Raw genomic sequence first — 15,635 nt, 5'->3', positions numbered from 1 at the left:
CAACACGGGTGACGTCAGGGACGCCGACAACTGCGACGGCGGTGGCATGAACGTCAGCAATGGCTAACACCACACGCAGCGCGCCCGAACACCTCGAGATCTGGCAGTGGAATTGTCGCTCTTTCAATAAAAAGGCAAGTTCACTCCAACTCTTCATCCAAAATCACCTATACCCCCCCCCCCCACTTCATCTGCCTTCAGCAGGTCGGGAACCAGCCGATCAGGCTACGGGGTTACTACGTAACTAAACACGCGGGATCACCGAAGGTCGCGGTTTTAGTTCATAAAACGGTGACGGCCATGGGACAACATTATCAACATCATGACATTAATCACGTTCTAGTGGAAGTCCTGCCGCAGATGCGGGGTAGACGTAGCACTTTCATCCTGAATTCGTACAGTCCATCGAGGGCGCAGAAAGACGACTTCCGCAACATCATTTACGAGAGCGTAAGGGCCGCTGGCTGCAACCAGCTGGTAGTGGTGGAAGACATGAACACTAGACAGACGAATTTGGGCTACCAAGAAGACATGCAAAAGGGGAGGTTGCTCCTCCATGCGGTTGAGCAAATTGGCCTCTAATTGATAACCAACCCGAGTAGGCAACAGTGTAAGTCGAGACATGTCTCCCGACGTGTCATTTGTCAAAAACGTAAGGGAATACTCATGGATGCACCTGGGCGACACATTGGGCAGTGATCACTACACCTTCAGCATCTCGGTATCCACGCCGAAACTCAAGAGAACAATTGGCGAAATTAGGCTTACGGGCTGGGAGGCATTCAGGCAGTACCCCCCGCCCGAAAACGGTATAACGGGCATAGCGGAGTGGATGCAGCACACCCGGGACGCCCACATCCAAACCACTAAAACCATCCAGCGCACGGTCGAGACGCCCGAAGTCGCCCGCCGGCTCTTACACCTGTGTGAAGCCCGTGATGGCCTCCTCAAACGGTGGAAGCCACAGCGGTTAAACCGGAAACTACGTCTACGAATCGAGAAAATAACAGACGAAGCCAGAAATTACGCAAATGAGCTGACACAGCAAAATTGGGTGCAGTTTTGCACCTCGCTCAAGGGTACCCTTAGTACGGCGCAGACGTGGGCCATCCTACGTTGCCTGATCGAGCCCGACAAGGTGAAATCAACCACCAGTCGGACGCTTCTAGAAATCGCTCACAAGTTCCCCGGAAACAACCAGAATCTAATTGACACCCTAAAAACCAGATACCTGGGTAGCGACACCATATAACATTTCCTCCTAAAATGTGAAGGAGAACTAAGACCAGAACTGGACGCTACAATCACGGAGGAAGAGGTGTATGCCGCGGCAAGAGCCTAACAGCGCAACACTGCTCCAGGAGTTCACAAAATTACCAATGTCATGATTAGAAACCTGAGCCCGATGCACATCCAGGACTTGACCGTATACCTAAACGAGGAACTCAGGAGCAAGGGCCACGTACCGAACGAGTGGAAATACGCGGAAATCGTGACCATTCCCAAACCCGGCAAGAAGCCCCGCGATCGACGCCGCGCGTCCCATATCGCTGACTTCGTGCCTCGGCAAGCTGTACGAGAGGGTCATTGAAACCCGCCTCCAACATTACATAGAAGAGGGTGACCTCTTCCCGCACACCATGCTTGGCTTCAGGCCGAGACTTTCTGCGCAAGATGCGTTCCTAATCCTAAGAGAAGAAGTTCTCAAGGGCATCCCGAAGAGAGGAGAACACCTCCTGCTCGCACTCGATCTAAAAGGGGCCTTCGATAACATATCTCACGAGGCCATTCTCAAGGGACTGAACGACATCAGCTGCGGGGAGCGCATCCTTATTTACGTTAAATCGTTCCTGACGGGCCAGATGGCAACCATCGGAATAGGCCAGAATCGATCGGATAGGATCGACGTACCGAACAAAGGAACACCGCAAGGGGCGATAAGCTCCCCGATCCTCTTCAACGTCGCGATGCTAGCGCTGACCAAAGAGCTGCGGAAGATCCCCCTCCTTGGTTACGCCCTGTACGCAGACGGCATCACGCTCTGGGCCTCCAAGGGCTCCGTAGCGCGAAAAGAGGCGACCCTTCAAGAGGCCGCGAGAGCCATGGAGATATTTGCGGCCGCGAGCGGGATGCGTTGTGCGCCCAAAAAGTCCAGGTGATCCGGGTGCACGGAGGAGGAATCTACATGTCCCCCGGCCCTATCGACCTCTATCTTGGGGGCCAGAAGATTACGGAAGGCAATAAGACTAGGATTCTGGGTTTTTGGATCCAGAGCAACCTGAAAGCCTCGCACACCATCCAAACCCTAAGGTCTACTACAATCCAGATCTCCCGGTTTATAAAACGAATTATGAGAAGCTGCAAGGGCATGCGAGAAGAGGACACGCTTCGCCTCGTCAAGGCTCTGGTGATCAGCAGAATAACGTATAGCATGCCGTATCACTATCACTCGCTAAACAAACGCGACCAAGAACAAGTCGATGCCATCATCAGAGGTGCGTACAAAACGGCCCTGGGTCTCCCTGTTACCACCTCAAACGAGAAGTTAGCGGCTTTCGGTATCTACGACACCTTCACTGAGCTGTCGGATGCGGTTATGGCTTCGCAAAAGACCAGACTACAGAAGACGGTGGCGGGCAGAGCCATCATCCACGAGACCGGAACGACAACGGAGCTCCGTGCTCTCGATGGGCAACGATCTCTCGCGCCTGAGGTCAGATGCAAGATCAAGGCGACCCGATACCCAAGTACATGAGCCACGAACTCCATGAAGCACGATGTAAGGCTCGCTTCGAGAGACAGCGCCGACAATTCAAGGGTGAACCGTAAGTAACGTACGTGGACGTGGCGGCGTACCCTGTAGAGGGCCTCTTCGCGGTAGCCGCCGTGAATGGGAGAGACAAATCCTTGACCCTCGCGGCCTCCGTAAGAGCAGAGACCCTAGCTGCGGCTGAGATCGTAGCCGCGGCGCTGGTAATAAAGCAAGAAGACAGGGTAGGCAGGGAAGTCCATGTCGTTACCGACTGCCGTAACTTTACCAACGGGCGAACACCGCTGCTGGCGGCTCAGATTCTAGGCCCGAGGCTGCAAGAATACCATGAAATCACGTGGACGCCGGGCCACGTGGGTCTGGAGGGGAACGAAAGGGCGAACGCCCTAGTACGAGAGCTAATCAACCAAGCGGGGCAAGACGAATCATCTCATCAATCCCCACCCTTTACCTTCATGCCCCTGCCGTCCAATTACTGTGACCGACTCGAGATCCAGCGACTCAACCACAGGATTTATCCTCCGCCTCACAGAAAGCTCAACACTGAAGATGCCGTAGTTCTCCGACTTATTCAGACCAACACATTTCCAAACCTACACAGATACAGTAAAATGTTCCCACATACATATCGCGGCATCTGGCCCTGGTGCGGCGACAAACGCCCTCCACTTTTTCACATCTCGTGGGGGTGCGGGGGCAAACCTCAACACTTAAAGACGCCTAGCACGTCATTTGAGCGGTGGGAGGTACAGCTGACCAGCGACACCTTGGCAGGAAAAGAAGCTCTCGTCCAGCAAGTACGTCGAGCATCCATGGCCAGTGGAGTCCTGGAATGAGGACACCATCCACTCGACCTCAACAGCAACCGCCTCGATGGTTCGAATAAATGTTTTTTTTTCTCTCTCTCTTTGTTTGTTGGCTTCCTTTGATATCAGCACTCCCTATATATCATGCATCGAAGGAATATTCAGCATTTTATTCAAGAGCTTTATCATTCTCCTCGTGGCTAAATGCTTTGGCATACACCCATCCGAGGAAGATGCGCCTTTTTCTTATTAACAGTCCTTTCACGGATTACTGACGGTTTGCTATCTGGAACGCTGAGCATTCGATCGACAAAAAAACGTTCAAATTTAAGAATTTTTGTTGGTACAATTTTAAAACATTACGTACCAATGTCATGCCCTCCTGGAGACCGAAATTATCTGAAAAATCCGTTGGGAAGCTTGTGTCTCGAGGAAGGTGAGAAGACTAGAATATGCAAGTTGGAAAAGGGATATGCTTTACAGGTAGTAACGGAAGGTAGAAGTATACAGGACAAGCGCTAGCTCGTTTGTCCTGCGTCTACGTCTTTCTGGCCCGTCTAAGGTGGCCGTTTGTAAAACTTATTGTGTGAATCAACACCTCTGGCAATACTTTGCATTAAGAAATATTACGCCTTTGCGGCAGCTGCCGCCGTCGCGGGATTGTTCACGCGGAAGTTGTGCGTATGGGCTCTCGCCTGGAGAAACTTGTCTTTTCTTTTAGTTTAGTTTCAGTTTTTCTCTGCTTAATAGTTTTACATTTTAATAAATAGGAGTTATATTCACTTATACGTTCCTCGACTTCGTCCCCTTTTGGTATCTAAAAAAAATTGAATTTGTCAGTTACGCTCAGTCTACTGACCCCGCAGGGGCGTCTGCGTCAGCGGTCGTTTGGTGTGTTGCGACACCACGTACCCGAGCACACGAGGGTTGGACCCTCCCGCGTGTAACCGTGCGCGGCGTAGCCATATCCCGTGAAAAGGGGATCCTGCGGGTTGAGTCAATGCCGGGTGTTTGGACCTTTACGGCCCCTCGGCGGCGGCAACAAACTCCTTTGGCCTCGGCTTCACGTAGACGGCACCTCCGGACTGACCCACCCGGGGCAAATCGGTAGTTGCCTTCTCCTGTCTCTCTCTCCCTCCAGCCTTCGTCTTTCTCTGACTTTTCATCTTTCCTGTCTTCCCCTAGCTTCCGCTTACTTCCAATATTTCCAGGCAGCAAGGGTTAACCTTGTGTGAATAGCCAACCTAGGTTATTTCATATTCGGTTATAGTAATTACGTACAGCTGGCGTTTGCAGGACCAGTTTTTACAGTTCCTGCAGCGTCCCCTTGTAGGGCTACATGGTGGGTGGCTGGCGTTATTGCCGAAAACTAAACATTCCTATATGGATGATTTCTTCCCTCAACTGCCTGATCGCCCTCAAAAAAGAGGGCGCACCGATGAAGTTTTCCAGTTTTCTGGCAGCCAAAAAGAATCCTTCCGGCGTTTCCATGTCATTCATTCTGCAAAACCAGATAAAGCAGTACTAACAATGTCACCCTTCCGTGTTTCGAAGTCATTGATTAAAGTCTTTGGTCCTGGTTATAAGGCGTCGAGGATGGCAAGCGGTGATCTCCTCTTGGAGCTCCGCGATCAGAAACAATAATAAGAAATGTCAAAACTAGTGTCATTTGGGGAAACCCAAGTAATTATGTCCCCGCACCGCACGATGAACACCACCTGTGGTGGTGTTGTCTCCGACGATGACTTGATGGAGCTCACTGAGGCTGAACCCTTGGAGGGCTTCAGTGACCAGAATGTTATCAATGTTAAACGAATTAAGATGACGCGAGATGGTAAAGAGATCAAAACGAAACACCTGATACTCATTTTCGGCTCAAGTGTCCTTCCCGAGTTTATCGAGGCGGTTATATCAAACTTCGTGTTCGGCCATACGTACCCAATCCTCTCAGATGCTTTAAGTGCCAACGTTTCGGCCACAGTTCACAGAACTATCGAGGCCGGCTTACTTTTTTTAAATTATGGGGGTTGTACGTCCCAAAACAACTTTCTAACTATGAGTGGGGGACTCCGGAAATTTCGACCACCTGGGGTTCTTTAACGTGCCGGCTTACTTCTGCCAAGTGCAGTGACAATGAACATTCCTCCGAAACGTGCCAGAACACTCCACATTGTGTCAACTGTGATGGCGAGCATGCCGCATACTCGCGGTCGTGCCCGTCTTGGAAAAGGGAAAAAGAAATTGTTACAGCCAAACTCAAGGAAAACATAGGTTTCAAGGAGGCACGCAGGCGGGTTTCGTACCTGCCCAAGAAAAGTTTTGCCGATGCGACGCGTCAGGGGACAGCGACACAACGGCCTCCGGTGGCTGTCCGACCCACAAGCAGCGAGTCGGCAGCTACGCCATCTGCCCCCGCGGCGGTTGCAGCTAGCGCTGCTCCGTCAACCCGGAATGAGGGACCATCGACCCCGAAGTGGGCGCAGCCGAGGCTGCCCCAACCTCCCCGGCCCCTTCCAGCGCTGGCAACAGCTGGCGCAGCCAAATCCCTCAGGGAGCCCCATCGACCTCCGGGTTGGTCGGCGCAGGGGTATTGCCCTCCGAGGCTGGACCCTCTCAGGTAACTTCTCGCTCCCAAGAGCACGTGTCCAGCGCCTCACAATAGGCAACGGACACTACACCTATCCTCAAGGCGCGCCAAGCGCCTAAGGGGCCGCGAGGTTCTCTCGAATGCTCCAAACAGGGTCACATCTCCGTTACAGGGTCTGCAAAAAGAGAGCTCTGTAAACTAAGCCATCACTTCCGATTCCCTACACACAGCACCAATTTACTTTAAATATTAATACACAAATTATTCAATGAAACGTCAGAGGTCTTCTTAGAAACCTTGTTGACGTACAAGAACTCATCCACAAACACAATTCAAAAGTGTTCTGTTTACAGTAAACACACCTAAAATCAAAACACACAAACTTTCTCCGACAGTATATAACTTTTCGCAAAGATCGCGATGATGCCGTCGCATCATCGGGCGGTGTTGCCATTGTCACTCATAGAAGTATAGCGTGCCAACCTTTACAGCTGCAAACGCCTTTTGAAGCAGTGGCGGTTCGAGCTGTTTTCCTAAATGAACTCATAACGATTAGATCTCTTTACATACCCCCACATTACAAGTTAACGAAACATGAATTTCAATCTTTTAAAGATCAATTGCCAGAACCTTATCTTGTTCTTGGCGATTTCAATGCACACAGCAGCTTGTGGGTAGACTCTCTTACCGATGCGTGAGGTGGTCTCGTTGAACAGTTCCTTTTGTCTTCCGGCGCGTATCTGCTGAATAAGAAGGCACCCACATATTACTGTCTTGCAAACAGAACCTTCTCTTCAATTGATCTTAGGCTAGTTTCCCCGTGTATACTGCCTGAACTCGAATGGGAAGTTATGAAGAATCCTTACGGGAGCGACCACTTCCCCATACTGCTAGGATCACCTAGAGAAAACGAATATCCACCACAAGCTCCTAGGTGGAAGATTGAGACAGCTGATTGGGAGAAATTTCGAACTCTTACTGGTATCTCATGGAATGACATGTCTTCGTTAAGAATTGATGCTGCAGTGGAGTTTTTTACAGCCTTCATAATAGATGCCGCATCTAAATGCATATCAGAAGTAAATGCTTTGTCGTGCAAACGGCGTGTCCCATGGTGGAACGACGATTGTACGCGTAAAAAACAGAAAAAAGCGTGGGGGTTGCTACGCGCCTCTTCCACTGCGGAGAATCTTGTTAACTTTAAGAAAGTAAAGTCCCAAGGCAGGAGAACCCGCCGACAGGCCAGAAGAGAAAGTTGGCAGAAGTTTTTACCGAGTATAAACTAGTTTACAGATGAAGTCAAAGTCTGGAAAAGGGCAAATAGAATTAGAGGGCGACAAACATATTCACTCCCTCTGGTAAATACACGGGGCGATACACTGCAAGATCAGGCGGACTCACTTGCGGAGCACTTTCAGAGCGTGTCAAGTTCGAACCATTATTCGCAATCCTTTCTGAAATATAAACAAATAGAAGAATGTAAGCCACTTATAAGAAAATGTCGACAGAATGAACTGTACAATTGTCCTTTTAGTACTGCCGAGTTGAGAGCTGCCTTGAGCGCACTCAAGTGCTCTGCACCAGGATAGAATCATGTATGAAATGCTCAAAAACTTACACAATGATACGAAAGTTACACTACTCACACTTTTCATGCAGGGTGCCGTCCAACCGCATGGAAGGGAACCATTGTAGTTCCTGTTTGGAAACAAGGCAAAGACCCTTTCTCAGTGGCAATTTAGCGCCCGATAGCCCTCACAAATTGCATTTGTAAGTTGTTTGAAAAAATGAGAAATCGGCGACTCATTCATTTCCTTGAACAGAGCAAAATGCTTGATCCCTACCAGTGTGGCTTCAGAGAAGGGCGCTCCACAACTGATCATCTTCTACGTATTGAAGGAAATATGCGGGACGCATTTGTACATAAACAGTTATTCTTATCGATATTGCACGATATGGAAAAGGCGTATGACACAACGTGGCGATACGGGATCTTACGAGGCTTATCGGAAATGGGAATTCGTGGAAATATGTTAAATATACTAGAAAGCTATTTGTCGAGACGTACCTTCCGCGTTAAAATCGGCAATGTTTTGTCGCGACCTTTTATACAGGAAACTGGTGTACCTCAAGGAGGTGTACTTAACTGCACGCTCTTTATCGTGAAAATGAACGCCCTTCGTGCTTCATTACCGCCAGCCATGTTTTATTCTGTTTACGTAGACGACATACAGATAGGTTTCTAATCCTGCAACCTTACAGTATGTGAGAGGCAAGTACAACAGGGCTTGAAGAAAGTGTCCAAATGGGCAGAACAAAACAGATTTAAAGTGAAGCCCAACAAGAGTTCTTGCGTGCTTTTCACGAGAAACAAAGGGCTCAATGCAGATCCCAGTATCGAAATGTATGGTCAGCGAATTCCTGTGAACAAAGAATACAAGTTCTTAGGCTTCATACTTGATTCTAAATTAACTTTTATTCCACACATAAAGTATATCAATGTCAAAGGCTTAAAAACATAGAACATACTGAAAGTGTTATCCCACACAACATGGTGCGGCGGCAGGAAATGCTTAATGTATCTTAACTACAGCCTCCTTCGATCACGGTTGGACTACGGTGCCATGATATATCACTCAGCAGCCCCGAGTGCGCTAAAGATGCTAGATCCGGTCCACCATCTAGGAATCCGACTGGCCACTGGAGCTTTCAGAAGAAGCCCCATTGAAAGTTTATATGCAGAATCAAATCAGTGGTCACTTCATCTGCAGAGAACATACATCAGCCAAACATATTTTCTGAAAGTACACTCTGTTCTTTAACATCCGTGTTTTAATACCATTAACGATATGAAATATGCTACACTCTATCATAATCGTCCCTCCGTAAGACAGTCTTTTTCGCTGCGTGTGAGGGAGCTTAGTGATGAAATGCATGTCCCACACCTCGAGCTCCGCCTAATGCATCCAGCCAAGCTCCTACCTCCTTGGGAGTGGCAGCTGATACAATGCGACATATCGTTCGTGCAAGTGACAAAGCACGCTCCAGACATTGAAACCCAAATGCATTTCCGGGAAATCCAGTACAAATACTCCTGCACAGAGCTCTACACAGATGCATCAAAGTCACGAGACAAGGTGTCCTACGCAGGCGTCGGTCCATGCTTCTCGGAATCCGATGTACTACATCCGGAAACTAGTATCTTCACGGCTGAGGCCTACGCACCATTCTCGGTTGTAAAGCAGATAAAGAAATCTAAACTCCAGAAATCAGTAGTATATACGAACTCCCTTAGTGTTGTGAAGGCCTTGATGTCATTCTGTAACCACGAAAATCTGGCAAATAATCAACTCAACTCTGTCCTGTGCAAAGCATATATATCTAACCAACCTGTGATTATATGCTGGGTACCTGGACATAGGGGCATCGAGGGTAACGTTCTAGCGGACCAGGTGGCCACATCAATTTCAATGCATGCAGTTAATCCTAATGCTTCGGTCTCTGTCACACACCTGAAGCCTTTCTTAAGAAGAAAACTGCGAAACTACTGGCAACGCTTGTGGGACCTGGAAAAAAATAATAAGCTGCATGTTATAAAGCCACAATTGGGTTTCTGGCCTCCAGTAACGAAATCACGCCGGACAGATGCCCTATTCTGTCGTCTAAGTACAGGACACGCATTTGGCACACATAAGTTTTTACTCACGGGAAACGAGCCTCCAACCTGTGGTAGATGCGGGGAGAGGCTGACCGTCGTCCACGTCCTACTGGAGTGTCGGGACGCCGAATCTGAAAGAAATAAACATTTTCCATTAGCATACCGGCAGCACATCCCCCTTCATCCTGTTAAGTTACTTGGTACAGAAGCACTCATTGACAGCAACGCAGTCCTAGGTCTTTTGAAAGATGTTTTGTTGCATGTTATTAGCCCCACACGTTCGTAGCGCCTCCTCTCTTCACAGGATGCCTCTGTGATAATTATTTTGAATAGCACATGCCTCTAGGCCCTTGTGTTTCAAGGGCTCTGGCGAGGTAGTAGTGCGCTAAGCAATTTACCATTTTGCATATGTTATATAACGCATCATTCTTTCTTAACGCATTTTAGTGATCATAGTAGACGTCATTATTCATTACCATAATTTTATGACATGTACATTCTATGCAATTTACACCTACTCTTTTAGGCCTCTCTACAGCCTCGTCACTATAGGTTCACAGAAACCATCAGGCCACTGCATATTCATTACCACTAGCATGGCGCTCTTTGGCCATACCTGACCCTTTCGCCACTAAACCACAAACGTCGTCATCATCATCATCTGTCTACTGACTCATGAGAAATGTTGCTCCAACTTTTGAAGTTCTGCATCTTATCCAAGAACTCACTGTGCTGTTGCTTTGGTGTCTATCCCAGGAAGGACTTTTCTATTTATCCAGTATGTCGTTCCTCTTCTCTCTGCCGCGCCGTATCCATGCACTGAATTTGAAGTAGAAACTTAGCGCGGTAAAACACGGAAACAACAAAGGTGGACAAAGACAAGCGCTTGTCCTTGCTACTTTGCTTGTTTCCGTGTTTTTACCAAGCTAAGTTATTACTTCAAATATGGACGACCACCAAGTCCAACAATTAGCTCTTCTAGCATGCACTGAAAGACGGAGACTTGCAGACGACTTATAGTTTCCTCCAGACTTGCCTGCACTTCAAGAACAGAGTCCCGGGAACTCTCTTCCAGGGAGTATCTGCTTGTCTCATATTTCACTCCCTTTTTCTAGAGTAGATCGATCCCCTCTGAGAGAATAGAATAACTCCCCCTGAAAATTTTATTACTGCACCGCAAGGAAGTGCTAGTACTCTTCCGCAGAGTGCTCATATTCTCCCCACAAATGCAATAGTACTCCCCCAGAGCGAGTACTTCTACTCCTCCAAACCGAGTACTAAACCGACAGCCGTCACTAAGAAAGATGTATATCCGCTCCCACGACTTGACGACGCCATCGACTGTCTCTTTGCGGCATCTTACCTTTCCTCAATCGATTTACGGTCAGGTTACTGGCAAATTCCTATACACAAGGACGACAGAGAAAAGACAGCATTTGTAACACCCGACGGACTATTCGAGTTTAACGTGATGCCTTTCGGGTTGTGTAACGCACCCGCAACGTTCGAAAGGTTCATGGACACGATATTACGCGGCTGAAAATGGGAAGTTTGGATGTTCTACTTAGACGACGTTGTGATCTTCGGGCGAACGTTTAGTCAGCACAACAAACGTTTGGATTTGGTCTTGAACTGCTTGGAGAAAGCGGGCCTTGTGCTCAATCAAAAAAAATGCCGTTTTGGGGAACGACAAACTCTTCTGCTAGGCCATCTAGTCGCTAAAGAAGGCATCCGACCAGATCCACAAAAGACTGCGGCCGTAGAAGCATTAGGGTACCCAACTCTGTCAGGCACTTAAGAAGTTTCTTGGGCTTGTGCTCCTATTTTCGCCGATTCATTCCCCGGTTTGCTGACATGGCTCATCCCCTTACACGCCTTCTCCAAAGAGGCGTTCCCTTTGAGTGGACTGCAGATTGCGACTCATCGTTTCGCCAGCTCAAGTTCCTCTTGACATCCCAACCAATTCTACGGCACTTTGATCCTTCATCACCAACTGAGATTCACACCGATGCCAGCGGCGTAGGCATCGGTGCTGTGCTAGTTCAGCGTGTTGACGACAGTGAGCACGTGATCTCTTACGCTAGCCGGTCCTTGAGCCGCTCCGAGCGAAACTACACTTTGACCGAACAAGAGTGTCTGGCGGTCATCTTCGCCGTGCAACGGTTTCGTTCGTATCTCTATGGGCACCCCTTCACTGTGATAACAGGTCATCCTTCGCTATGCTGGCTTGTGAATCTGCGGGATCCCTCAGGACGACTAGCGCGCTGGGCCCTCCGTCTCCAGGAATATGATTTCGTTATTTGCTACAAAAGTGGCCGGGGACATGCTGACGCTGATTGTCTCTCTCGGTTGCCACTTCAAACAACTGAATGTGATGCGGACAATTTTGATGAATACATCGCTTTTGAGTCCCCGGAATTTCCGGATATGGGTACCGTCATATCCGAGCAGCACAAGGACGAAAGCTTACAACCGCTCTTCGCGGCAGCACAGGAGTCACCTGCAGGCAGTCGCTTTCGCCTATGTGATGGTGGCGCGCTGTATAAGAAGAGCTACTCGACCACCGGTGCACGCTACCTTTTAGTTGTCCCCAAGAACCTTCGCCAACAAGTATTACACGCCATGCACGATGACCCAACTTCCGGTCATCTTGGTTCCACGCGTACACTATACCGGGCTCAAGAACGTTTTTACTGGCCTAAGATGCGGAAAGATATTGAACGGTACGTCGTCAGCTGCTCTCACTGCCAGCGCTACAAGCGTGCGCCACAAGCACCACATGGCGTGCTTCAACCAGACCCCTCTTCTAGCGTCCCCTTTGAGCAAGTTGGTATAGATCTTCTGGGCCCTTTCCCGCGATCCTCCAAGGGTAATCGTTGGGTTATCGTGTGCGTAGATCACCTTACCCGCTATTGTGAGACCGCCGCATTGCCATCGGCCACAGCTACAGAAGTTTCTATCTTCTTGCTGGCTAACGTTATGCTCCGACATGGACCTCCTCGCATAGTAATCAGCGATCGTGGGCGACAGTTTACCGCGGACGTGGTTGAAGAAACCCTTCGTCTGTGTTCATGTAGCTTCCGCCATTCAATGCCCTACCATCCACAAACTAATTGTCTGGTCGAGCGCACCAACAGAACGCTTGCCAACATGCTGTCCATGTACGTCGATTCAGCACACAAGAATTGGGACAGTATCTTGCCTTTCATTACCTATGCCTTCAATACCGCGAGACACGAGACCACTGGTTACTCACCATTTTTCCTTCTGTATGCTCGTCCGCCGCGCTACACCCTCGACACCATATTCCCCTACTTCGCTCATGACAACGAATCAATTGATGAGATCCTATGTCGAGCAGAAGAAGCGCGACGCCTCGCTAGGCTACGCACCCTAGCATCGCAGGACCGGTCCAAGATCCGCTATGACGGGCGTCACCGCCACGTTTTCTTCGATCCTGGTGACCTTTTGTGGCTCTGGACGCCGTTGCGTAAGCGGGTCTTGTGCCAGAAGTTTCTCGCCCGCTACGTCGGCCCTTACGTTATTCTGGAGCGCCTCAGCGATGTAAACTACCGCATTGCGGGTCTCACGAGCAGTGGACGACGCTCGGCCACGGCTGAAGTGACGCACGTCGCGCGTCTAAGGCGTTACAACCCACGATATGACTGACTCGCCCGGCGGGCTTCGTCTGCCAGCGGGGAAATGTTACAAGCTGTCATGAACCACGCCTGCCGCGCACACAACCAGAAGAAAGAAGAAAACGCCGTTGGCCAAGCTGCCGCGAGACCGCTCTTCAAGAACCGCACCTATCAACCAGATTCATCTGGTTCTGTGTTAAACACCTTGTGTGTAACAATATATTTCCCCAAAGTGATCTTGCTCCTAACAGACAGATTGTACTCCTTCTGAACATAGATCTAGTACTCTTCCCAATAGTGTGAAAGCGCTCACGATGTAGAGCCATGGTCACGTTAAAACGGATTTGCAATGCTACATGTGGGGAATATTTTATTCCTTCATAAGCAGCTCCTGCACTTATGCTTGGTGAATTTGATATAAACTGTATTCACAGAGTTAGTCAAACGAAACATTTTCTTTCTTAAAAAGTCGAATCTTTAGCGATCAGCCACGAGACATGCTGAATAATAATTTGAGAAATATTACTGACACACATATACATTCAGATGGCAATGATGCACATGAACATTACAACACATCTTGTTATAAAACAAAAGTATATTCTCTAAAGTTTCATCAGTATTACAGTGTTGAAACTTCTTTTATTTTTAAATGGCTCCATCTTTTCAAAAATAAAGTTTACAATGGAAGGTAAACATAGAACAAACGTGCACGAACTCACGAAGAATTGACATTACGATCGAAGGGAAATATGTGCAGATAAATTGTGCAAGAAGCTTTTTTTGTGCCATATTCTAATTCAGCAGCTCATTTGATAACGTGCTGTACAGCGTATGGATGTGCCTGACTGAGAGTACAGTGCATTTAGAAATGTGTTGTATATTCTTATGTGAGGCGTCAGGTCTAGCTAGCTTTGCTTATATTTCAGATAAAGTTTTTCATGTGTGGGCTGCACCCTATTGTTTTTAAGTGTCTTGTCGTTTTTCTGCAGCAACATTCTGCCCGGCCTCAAAGTGGTACAGAGGCGTATCATATTTCCTACTCGGTTGGCCTCCTCACGAAAGTAGCTTCCTGGTGCTTTTGTGATAGATCCGTTACACTTTCTCACAAATAATTAAATATATATTTACAATATTAGCTAGTGTGTAGCAAATGAGTATAAAACTGCCAGAGCATTGGCATTAAAATCTTGCGCATAGCATTTCTTGTCCAATATAGTAACTTTTCATTCCTATTACGGTAAGAATGCTGCATTTCTGAGGAGCAGCTTGAATAATTACATGATCAATCATTGTGACTCGTTAAAAATGCAATCTAAATTAAGTATAGCATGGCTTGAGATATGAAGGAAAAATAAGGTGGGATGAATATGATGCCTGAAAGGCTACATACACATAAGTAAAGGCAGGGCAATGCACAAAAAGGCAAAGAAAATATTAAATTTGGAAAAGCTATACTCTTTTAATATCCCTTCCATGCATGTAGATTTTGCATGTGGATTTTGCGTGGTAGTTGGTTACTTGTGCATATACTTGCACAAGTAACCAACTACCTGAAATCAAAGCTTCTTTCCTACTTAAGTGTGTAAGGTAAGCTAGAGTAAGAAAAATCCCCTCCACAGAATCTTCGTCTCAAAAGAAATATATGTCTCTGGGAAGGATATGCAATGCCTCACTGTGCACTCTATTTTTAATCCATAAATTTAATGTTTTTTTAACTACGTTTTTTGTCACATGGATATAGTGCAGCGTGCCTCATAATAAGGCAATGGTTTTGGCACGTAAAACCCCATAATTTTATTATTTAAATTGATATAATGAGAGACAAGACAAAAAGCACTCACTTCTTAGACAAATAATATGCTTTTCTTTAAAACCCATTTCTAACTTTTCAATGAGACTTGCTCCTATGTGTTTGTCTCCGGAAAGATACTTAATCTTGACGTTCCCATCATGGACATTACAAAAGAATACCATGTTAAGATGACTGCCTATAGAGCATGTGAGAATTTTCATCTTGGTGTGACGTAATGTATTTTGAATTTTTGGTAACATTTAGGCAATTAGTACACCTATATACCCACATACTAGTTTTCTCGTTCAAACTGCACGGCGATGTACTTTGATTCTTTGGAGTGCACTCCTCTGCACAATATGCAGTCGTACTGTGCTGGCT

This window comes from Dermacentor variabilis, chromosome 4 (assembly GCF_050947875.1).
Source record: "Dermacentor variabilis isolate Ectoservices chromosome 4, ASM5094787v1, whole genome shotgun sequence".
NCBI classification, from domain to species: domain Eukaryota; kingdom Metazoa; phylum Arthropoda; class Arachnida; order Ixodida; family Ixodidae; genus Dermacentor; species Dermacentor variabilis.
The sequence above is the reverse complement of the archived record's forward strand: the minus strand, read 5'-3'. Positions refer to the sequence as shown.